The sequence below is a fragment of the Schistocerca piceifrons genome, chromosome 3, assembly GCF_021461385.2.
Source record: "Schistocerca piceifrons isolate TAMUIC-IGC-003096 chromosome 3, iqSchPice1.1, whole genome shotgun sequence".
NCBI classification, from domain to species: Eukaryota; Metazoa; Arthropoda; class Insecta; order Orthoptera; family Acrididae; genus Schistocerca; species Schistocerca piceifrons.
This window is the reverse complement of record NC_060140.1, coordinates 59,217,869-59,228,755: the sequence shown is the minus strand read 5'-3', so window position 1 is coordinate 59,228,755 and position 10,887 is coordinate 59,217,869.

Here is a 10,887-nt window from a genome sequence, read left to right as displayed (position 1 = left end):
AGCAAAGTAAGAGCCTACGGAATATCAGACCAGCTGTGTGGCTGGATTGAGGAGTTTTTGGCAAACAGAACACAGCATGTTGTTATCAATGGAGAGACGTCTACAGACGTTAAAGTAACCTCTGGCGTGCCACAGGGGAGTGTTATGGGACCATTGCTTTTCACAATATATATAAATGACTTAGTAGATTGTGTCGGAAGTTCCATGCGGCTTTTCGCGGATGATGCTGTAGTATACAGAGAAGTTGCTGCATTAGAAAATTGTAGCGAAATACAGGAAGATCTGCAGCGGATAGGCACTTGGTGCAGGGAGTGGCAACTGACCCTTAACATAGACAAATGTAATGTATTGCGAATACATAGAAAGAAGGATCCTTTATTGTATGATTATATGATAGCGGAACAAACACTGGTAGCAGTTACTTCTGTAAAATATCTGGGAGTATGCGTACGGAACGATTTGAAGTGGAATGATCATATAAAACTAATTGTTGGTAAGGCGGGTACCAGGTTGAGATTCATTGGGAGAGTGCTTAGAAAATGTAGTCCATCAACAAAGGAGGTGGCTTACAAAACACTCGTTCGACCTATACTTGAGTATTGCTCATCAGTGTGGGATCCGTACCAGGTCGGGTTGACGGAGGAGATAGAGAAGATCCAAAGAAGAGCGGCGCGTTTCGTCACTGGGTTATTTGGTAACCGTGATAGCGTTACGGAGATGTTTAATAAACTCAAGTGGCAGACTCTGCAAGAGAGGCGCTCTGCATCGCGGTGTAGCTTGCTCGCCAGGTTTCGAGAGGGTGCGTTTCTGGATGAGGTATCGAATATATTGCTTCCCCCTACTTATACTTCCCGAGGAGATCACGAATGTAAAATTAGAGAGATTAGAGCGCGCACGGAGGCTTTCAGACAGTCGTTCTTCCCGCGAACCATACGCGACTGGAACAGGAAAGGAAGGTGATGACAGTGGCACGTAAAGTGCCCTCCGCCACACACCGTTGGGTGGCTTGCGGAGTATCAATGTAGATGTAGATTTCTCTTCTCCTCAATCCTATTCAGCACCTCCTGATTAGTTATGTGATCTACCCATCTAATCATCAGCACTCTTATGTAGCACCACATTTCGAAAGCTTCTATTCTCATCTTGTCCACACTATTTATCGTCCATGTTTCACTTCCATACATTGCTACACTCCATACAAATACTTTCAGATACGACTTCCTGACACTTAAATCTGTACTCGATGTTAACAAATTTCTCATCTTCAGAAACGCTTTTCTTGCCATTGCCAGTCTACATTTTATATCCTCTCTACTTCGACCATCGTCAGTTATTTTGCTCCCCAAATAGCAAAAATCCTTTACTACTTTAAGTGTCTCATTTCCTAATCTAATCCCATCAGCATCACCCGACTTAATTCGACTACATTCCATTATTCTCGTTTTGCTTTTGTTGATGTTCATCTTATATCCTCCTTTCAAAACACTATCAATTCCGTTCAACTGCTCTTCCAAGTTCTTTGCTGTCTCTGACACAATTTCAATGCCATCGGCAAACCTCAAAATTTTTATTTCTTCTCCATGGATTTTAATACCTACTCCGAATTTTTCTTTTGTTTCCTTCACTGCTTGCTCAATATACAGATTGAACAACATCGGGGAGAGGCTACAACCCTGTCTCATTCCTTTCCCAATCACTGCTTCCCTTTCATGTCCCTCAACTCTTATAACTGCCATCTGGTTTCTGTCCAAATTGTAAATAGCCTTTCGCTCCCTGTGTTTGACCCTGCCACCTTCAGAATTTGAAAGAGCGTATTCCAGTCAACATTGTCAAACGCTTTGTCCAAGTCTACAAATGCTAGAAATGCAGGTTTGCCTGTCCTCAATCTTTCTTCTAAGATAAGTCGTAGGGTAGGTATTGCCTCACGTGCTACAACATTTATACGGAGTCCAAACTGATCCTCGCCGAGAGCGACTTCTACCAGTTTTTCCATTCGTCTGTAAAGAATTCGCTTTAGTATTTTGCAGCCGTGACTTATTAAACTGATAGTTCGGTATTAGATAGGTGGAAAGAATACATTGAAAGCCTCTATGAGGGTGAAGATTTGTCTGATGTGATAGAAGGAGAAACAGGAGTCGATTTAGAAGAGATAGGGGATCCAGTATTCGAATCAGAATTTAAAGAGCTTTGGAGGACTTTCGGTCAAATAATGCAGAAGGGATGGATAACGTTCCATCGGAATTTCTAAAACCATTTGGGAAGTGGCAACAAAACGACTATTCGCGTTGGTGTGTAGAATATATGAGTCTGGCGATATACCATCTGACTTTCGGAAAAGCATCATCCACACAATTCCGAAGACGGCAAGAGCTGACAAGTGCGAGAATTATCGCACAATCAGCTTAACAGCTCATGCATTGAAGCTGCTTACAAGAATAGTATACAGAAGAATTGAAAAGAAAATTGAGAATGCGCTAGGTGACGATCAGTTTGGCTTTAGGAAAAGTAAAGGGACGAGAAAGGCAAATCTGACGTTACGGCTAATAATGGAAGCAAGACTAAAGAAAAATGAAGACACTTTCATAGGATCTGTCGACCTGGAAAAAGCGTTCGACAATATAAAATGGTGTAAGCTGTTCGAGATTCTGAAAAAAGTAGGGGTAAGCAACAGGGAGAGACGGGTCATATACAATATGTACAACAACCAAGAGGGAATAATAAGAGTGGACGATCAAGAACGAAGTGCAAGAAGGGCCCCTACTCTTCAATCTGTACATCGAGGGAGCAATGATGGAAATAAAAGAAAGGTTCAGGAGTGGAATTAAAATACAAGGTGAAATGATATCAATGATACGATTCGCTGATGACATTGCTATCCAGAGTGAAAGTGAAGAAGAGTTAAATGATCTGCTGAACGGAATGAGCAGTCTAATGAGTACACAGTATGGTCTGAGAGTAAATCGGAGAAACCCGAAGGTAATGAGATGTAGTAGAAATGAGAACAGCGAGAAACTTAACATCGGGATTGATAGTCACGAAGTCAATGAAGTTAAGGAATGCTGCTACCTAGGCAGTAAAATAGCCAATGACGGACGAAGCAAGGAGGACATCAAAAGCAGGCTCGCTATGGTAAAAAAGGCATTTCTGGCCAAGAGAAGTCTACTAATATCAAATACCGGCCTTAATTTGAGGAAGAAATTTGTGAGGAAGTACGTCTGGAGTACAGCATTGTATGGTAGTGAAACACGGACTGTGGGAAAACCGGAACAGAAGAGAATCGAAGCATTTGAGATGTGGTGCTATAGACGAATGTTGAAAATTAGGTGGACTGATAAGGTAAGGAATGAGGAGGTTCTACGCAGAATCGGAGAGGAAAGGAATATGTGGAAAACACTGATAAGGAGAAGGGACAGGATGATAGGACATCTGCTAAGACATGAGGGAATGACTTCTATGGTACTAGAGGGAGCTGTAGAGGGCAATAACTGTAGAGGAAGACAGTGATTGGAATACGTCAAGCAAATAATTGAGGACGTAGGTTGCAAGTGCTACTCTGAGATGAAGAGGTGAGCACAGGAAAGGAATTCGTGGCGGGCCGCATCAAACCAGTCAGTAGACTGATGACCAAAAGAAAAAAAAAAGTTCGTAATTTTGACATCTGTCAACACCTGCTTGATTTGGGATTGGAATTATTATTTTCTTCTTCAAGTCTGAGGATATTCCGCCTGTCTCACACATCTTGCTCACCAGACAGTAGAGTTTTGTCAGGACTGGCTCTTCCAAGGCTGTCAGTAGTTCTAATGGAATGTTGTCTACTCCTGGGACCTTGTTTCGACTCAGGTCTTTCAGTGCTCTGTCAAACTCTTCACGCAGGATCATATCTCCCATTTCATCTTCATCTACATCCTCTTCCATTTCCATATTATTGTCCTCAATTACATCGGCCTTGTATAGACCCTCTATATACTTCTTCCACCTTTCTGCTTTTCCTTCTTTGCTTAGAACTGGGTTTCCAACTGAGCTCTTGATATTTATGCAAGTGGTTCTATTTTCTCCAAAGGTGTCTTTAATTTTCCTGTAGGCAGTATCTATCTTACCCCTGGTGAGACAAGCCTCTACATCCTTACATTTGTCCTCTGGCCATCCCTGCTTAGCAATTTTGCACTTCCTGTCGATCTCATATTTGAGACGTCTGTATTCCTTTTTGCCTGCTTCATTTACTGCATTTTCATTTTTTCTCCTTTCATCAATCAAGTTCAATATTTCTTCTGTTGCCCTAGGACTTCTAGCAGCCCTCGCCTTTTTACCTACTTTATCCTCTGCTGCCTTCACTACTTCATCCCTCAAAGCTACCCATTCTTCTTTTACTGTATTTATTTCCCCAACTCCTGTCAATTGTTTCCTTGTGCTCTCCTTGAAACTCTGTACAACCTCTGATTCTTTCAGTTTATCCCGGTCTCATCTCCTTAAATTCCCACCTTTTTGCAGTTTCTTCAGTTGTACTCTACAGTTCATAACAGTAGATTGTGGCCAGAGTCCACATCGGCCCCTGGCATTGTCTTACAGTTTAAAACCTGGTTCCTAAATCTCTGTCTTACCACTATATAACCTATCTGAAACCTGTCAGTATCTCCAGGGTTCTTCCATGTATACAACCTTCTTTTATGATTCTTGAACCAAGTGATAGCTATCATTAAGTTGTGCTCTGTGCAAAACTCTACCAGGCGGCTTCCTCTTTCATTTCTGACAATAATGTGGGACAGCAAAACTGAAACAATGTTTTTAAATACCACTTAGTACCATTGTTGTAACATATTTTGCCTGATATCTGGTGATGCTGCTTACACTAGTGAGTGGAAAACAGAAGAATGACCTGACGTTCTTCTCTATTCCACTAATTACAAACTTCAGAAGGCTGCAGTTTCCGTATTATTACTGATTTTTCCTTCCAGTTTCCACTCATCGATGAGTGGACAGCTCCAAAATTATATATATAAAAGGTTATTTTCGAAAAAGATGGACTTTCCTCCTTTTTCCAATGAGTGATTCAATTTGAGGAAGAAATTTCTGTGAATGTACGGCTGGATCGCAGCGTTCAGTGGTAGTGAATCATGTACTGTGGGAAAACCGGAACAGTGGAAAATCGAAGCAATTGAGATATGGTGCTACAGAGGAATGTTGAAACTTAGGTGGAACGATAAGTTAAGGAATGAGGATGTTCGGCGCAGATTCGGACAGGAAAATATACGTTGAAAACACTGACAAGAAGAAGCGGCAGGATTACTGGACATCTGCGGAGACATAATGAAATGACTTCCATGGTACTAGAGGGAGCTGTAGAGGACAAAAATTGTAGAGGAAGACAGATACTGGGCACAGGAGAGGAAGTTTTGGAAGGACGCATCAAATCAGTCGGGACACTGATAACCCAAAAAAAAAAAAGTTTGACACATGTTCGTGTAGCCAGCTTCTCCAGGGGCGGATAGGGTATGAAGACGGACGTACCCTTCCAAGGGAACCATCCCGGCATTTGACTGAAACGATTTAGGGAAATCACGGAAAACCTAAATCAGGATGGCCGGACGCGGGTTTGAACCGTCGTCCTCACGAATGCGAGTCCAGTGTGCTGACCACTGCACCACCTCGACTTGTCCATCTCTGTCTAGCTTCACAAACCGAAGCCACCACTCGTTACGTCTACATGAGCAGGATGACACTGAATCTGATGTGCCTCATGAAATTCGAAATTACATGCTGCAACCAGTATCTGGTCTGAACAGTTACCTTAAAACTAAAAATACCGAATTTGTATCTTAAACAACTTCTTACATTATGCATACATCTGCACAGAAGGTTGTAACACGTAAACTAAACAAAAAAATTACAGAATCTTCTCAAAAAACTGTGGAATACCTACGTAATCAAATCAACATTTTTTGCAGACCGCTGTCAGTGATATGCTAGTGTTAGAAGCGTGTTCCTGAGGTCACAATAAATCAGTACATCGCATTAGAAAGGTTGTGGTCGTGTGTTGCTAACAAAGCAGTGACTAAGCGTGTTCCTGAGGTCACAATAAATCAGTACATCGCAATAGAAAGGTTGTGGTCGTGTGTTGCTAACAAAGCAGTGACTCAGGTTGGCAACGGATGACCAAGCATCAAGAGTTCTTGTAAAACATTGTCGTACTTCCATGTACCCTTGAGCACCAAAAGAAACAGTCATCTGCGTCCTGTTCTTTTTCACAAGACGACACAAATTTCCACTCACATTTCATCACGTCTAAAACAGTTACATTAGAGACATGTGACACGTAAGATGCAACTGTGGCGTCAACAAGAAGTCCTTATATCGCGACAGAACGACTGCAACAACATTAAAGCAGCGGCTCACCTTCTGCAAGAGCGATAATGTAATATACGTAGGCATAAAAGTGGGCGAAAAAATTAAACGGAAAATGATGATTAGCATTTATTATCCCGTTGACGGCGAAGTCATTAGGGACACAATATAAGCTAGAATTTTGGAAAAGATAAGAAGGATGAGGCAGCAAATGTCGGTGCCCCTCCAGAGCAAACAAACCGACATATGCTTAGGGGGCTTAGGAAGATCACAAATATTTTTACGAGACCGTTACGTACAGACATATTGTATTTCTGACGAAGATATGCAACAGCTGGATTAGCTGTGTTTTGGACCTAGTTGTAGAACAAAAAATGTAATTATCACCTGAAACTTTTACAAGAACAGCAATCAAAATAGCATCCTTAAGATCAAACATTTGAGCTGTAAATAACTTCAAAAACCTACATATAACTGTTTTGCAAATGTGTTCTCAATTTAATGATAATTTTTAGACAATTAAACTCAATTGTGTATGGGACGCAAAAGTTCATCATTTTGTATATCAGAGTGGTATAAAAGGCCCTGTAAACGCTGAAAAACACCCGTTGAGACATGCTTGAATAAGAGATACGCTGGAACTCTGTGGGCTTTTGTAGAGTTACTATTTTTCGAGCTCACCAAGCGCAGAAAATCATCATTTATGAATCAGACAGAATCAGAAACCTGGATGGAAGCCCAGTTTTTGACGTCTACCTCCTAAGTCAACTAACGGAAAGATGTCAAGAAAACAATCAGCAAACTAGAATAGCGGTAAAGATGTTATGATTACACGAGACAAACAAACTCAGAGTAACTCCACTGCGCAAATATTTCCCAGAACTTTACGCTGAAATCTGCGCGAGTAATTCTCGCTACCAGCTGCCCGCTCTGGTTGAGCTAAGGAATTATAACATTTGAATGTACGTTAAGGGAACAAGTGGATCAACCTACGAAAGCTCTATATTCCCCTTTTATTATCTAACAAACAAAATAATTCAGTGAAATATCATTGGGTAGGAAGGCGCAAACGTTAGCATACTGGACGGACTAGGGAGAACGGAGCTTCGAATCATCGTATGGCCATCGAGATTTTTTACTTTTTTTATTTTTTTATTTTTTGCCGGCCGGAGTGGCCGTGCGGTTCTAGGCGGTGCAGTCTGGAACCGAGCGACCGCTACGGTCGCAGGTTCAAATCCTGCCTTGGGCATGGATGTGTGTGATGTCCTTAGGTTAGTTAGGTTTAATTAGTTGTAAGTTCTAGGCGACTTATGACATCAGAAGTTAAGTCGTATAGTGCTCAGAGCCATTTGAACCATTTTTTTAAATTTTTTTTTTTAAATCGCTTAAGACAAATATTCGTCTCCAATGACCTCATCGTCGACGGAACGGTTATACACTAATCTTCATTCCACTTTAGCAGACTATTTGCGAAAGCCTTATCACGTCAGCGATAGCTATAACATCGCATTTTACGTTCGAAATACAATTTGCAATTTCGTATCAAAATTTCCTGTAAAGACAAGCATTCTCACCTTAACGTTTACTCCTGTTTTAATGCCATTTTTCTTAAAAGCAGTTTGAGGAATTCCTGAACCTGCAAGTTGATGCAGCACTGAGTATCTGCGTGAGTCCTTGAATTTGCGTGTGTTGATTCCGGCTATTTTTTTGAATCAGGCACAAGTCTCAAAGTCGGATATTGATTGAAAGGGTTCTTAAAACACTTTCATAGTCACTTACTGCTAAAAAAGGTACTTTACTACCTCTTAACTAATGACGCATGCAAACAGCGAACATCCAACATGCTACGACCCTGGTCTCAGAGATCGGCTACGTTTCGGAGATGATTGCCCCTTCATTAGTTCAGATATCAGCCCAACCAATAAGTTGATTCATCTCAATGGGCTACTCTCGAGTTTACAGTGCAGGTGGTATTCTTACATTAATCTAACGCCACAATCTATCTGGTGAGTTTCTGGAGAGCTTATTGCCTGCAGTCCAGATTCCTTCGTTTATTTCGTTTGGTGGTGCCATTGGGCAAGGTGGCAATGCATGTACTATCTTCTGGTGTCGAAAAAAAATCAAGTCCACCGACTTATTTCAACATACGGCATTTTCTAAATGATGACACTACTAGAGATTTTATGTAGCGTTATTTATAATCTTCCGACTGCCAGTTTGCAGAGATCCAGGCACTTCAGAAAATACAATGCAGTAATGTCGAGTGTTCATCAGCAATAGGTAGGGTTACCATATTTTCCGTTTTTCACAGGGGGGCGACCGGTTTTTATACCCTTCCCGGACCTCCAGTCATTTTTGGAGCTTTTTGCAAAACCACCCGTTTCTAGTATGCAATAAAATATTTATTCATCATTCTAATTTCATCTGAACCCAAGTAAAATAGTATTGCTAAACGTGATTATGGAAATTTAGTTAATGTCTTTGAAAGTGAAATGTACACTTCTTATAGTGATAGCTACAATTATATTAAGAAGCTAATGATCCAGTACAGCAGTATGTATTTCAGTGGCTAACTTTCGAAAAAGAGCCAGAGCCGCAAGCTGTGCGAAAAACGGTATTTTTTTAAGAGGTGTTAATATTGTTACAGCCTTCCTAAATTCCTTCACTAAAATGGGTCTGAGCGCTATGGGACTTAACATCTGAGGTCATCAGTCACCTAGAACTTAGAACTACTTAAACCTAACTGACCTAAGGACATCACACACATCCGTGCCTGAGGCAGGATTCGATCCTGCGACCGTAGCTGCCGCGCGGTTCCAGACTGTAGCGCTTAGAACCGCTCATCCACACAGGCAGGCCCTTCACTAAAGAAGGCCATGTACATATTCCAGAATTCGAATCAATAACAGTAACCAACATGACTAACTTAGAAGTAAATATACTCGGGGTAGTGAAGCAACTTCAATCGCTTAACAAAAGCCGAGAGAGGTGGCGCAGTGGTTAACACAGTGGACTCGCATTCACGAGGACGACGGTTCAATCCCGTGTCCAGCTATCCTGATTTGGGTTTTCCATGATTCCCCTAAATCGCTCTAGACAAATGCCGGGATGGATCCTTTGAAAGGGCACGGCCAACTTCCTTCCCCATCCTTCCCTAATCCGATGAGAGCAATGACCTCGCTGTCGGGTCTCCTTCCCCAAACAACCCAACCCCATTTAAAAAAACCAAGTCTTCCAGTCCAGACTGTACGAGGTGCATTCAAGTTCTAAGGCCTCCGATTTTTTTTCTCCGGACTGGAAAGAGATAGAAACATGCGCATTGTTTTAAAATGAGGCCGCGTTCATTGTCAATACGTCCCAGAGATGGCAGCACCGTATGGCAGATGGAATTTTACCGCCAGCGGTGAGAATGAGAACTGTTTTAAATACTTAAAATGGCGACGTTTTCCTTACTTGACAGCGTGCAATCATTCGTTTTCTGAATTTGCGTGATGTTAAACCAATTTAAATTCATCGACAGTTGAAGGAGACATGTGGTGATGGAGTTATGGATGTGTCGAAAGTGCGTTCGTGGGTGCGACAGTTTAATGAAGGCAGAACATTATGTGACAACAAACCGAAACAACCTCGGGCTCGCACAAGCCGGTCTGACGACATGATCGAGAAAGTGGAGGGAATTGTTTTGGGGGATCACCGAACGCACCTCATATACCGGCAGAGTATGCTAATACAAAAATATCGTACTTGTAAAACACAACTAGCTCTTTATTCACACGAGGTCTTGAGTACTATTGAAAAATAATTTCTAAATAATTCAGTATATCTAGATTTACAGAAGGCTTTTCACACTGTTTTGATGGTTAGTGGGATCATCTGACTGCGCGGGGAACATATATGAAAGGTCAACCATTCAGCCAATTCTACACAGTGTTATGCAGTACTATAAATTAGAGAACGTGTATGCTACAAAAATAAATTATTTCGAAACTGTACATATAAACAGATTTTAAAAATCTTATCTAATCATGGTCGCCGCTCAGATGGAAATTGTCAGTGGTAAAAATTCGAATTGGAGGAAATTCGAAGCATATCTGTCTCTCAGATAATCCCACTTCCGGGTAAACCTGCACAATCGCTACTCAACATGCTGCCCCTACTGTACTCGGCCGGTGATGATATCAAGCACTGCGGTCATCGCCGTATGACGTGAAATGTGAACCTTGGTTGGTTGTTTCAATGTCACTCCAGCAGCGCAACAGTTGATTTGTTCACTGCGCTCTGTTTCTCGGGGCCGGTGCGCGCATACATTATGTGATCAAAAGTATCCGAACACCTGGTTGAAAATGACTTGCAAGTTCGTGGCGCCCTCCATCGGTAATGCTGGAATTCAATATGGTGTTTGTCCACCCTTAGCCTTCATGACAGCTTCCACTCCCGCAGGCATACGTTCAATCAGGTGCTGGAAGGTTTCTTGGGGAATGGCAGCCCTTTCTTCACGGAGTGCTGCACTGAGGAGAGGTACCGATGTCGATCGGTGAAGCCTGGCAT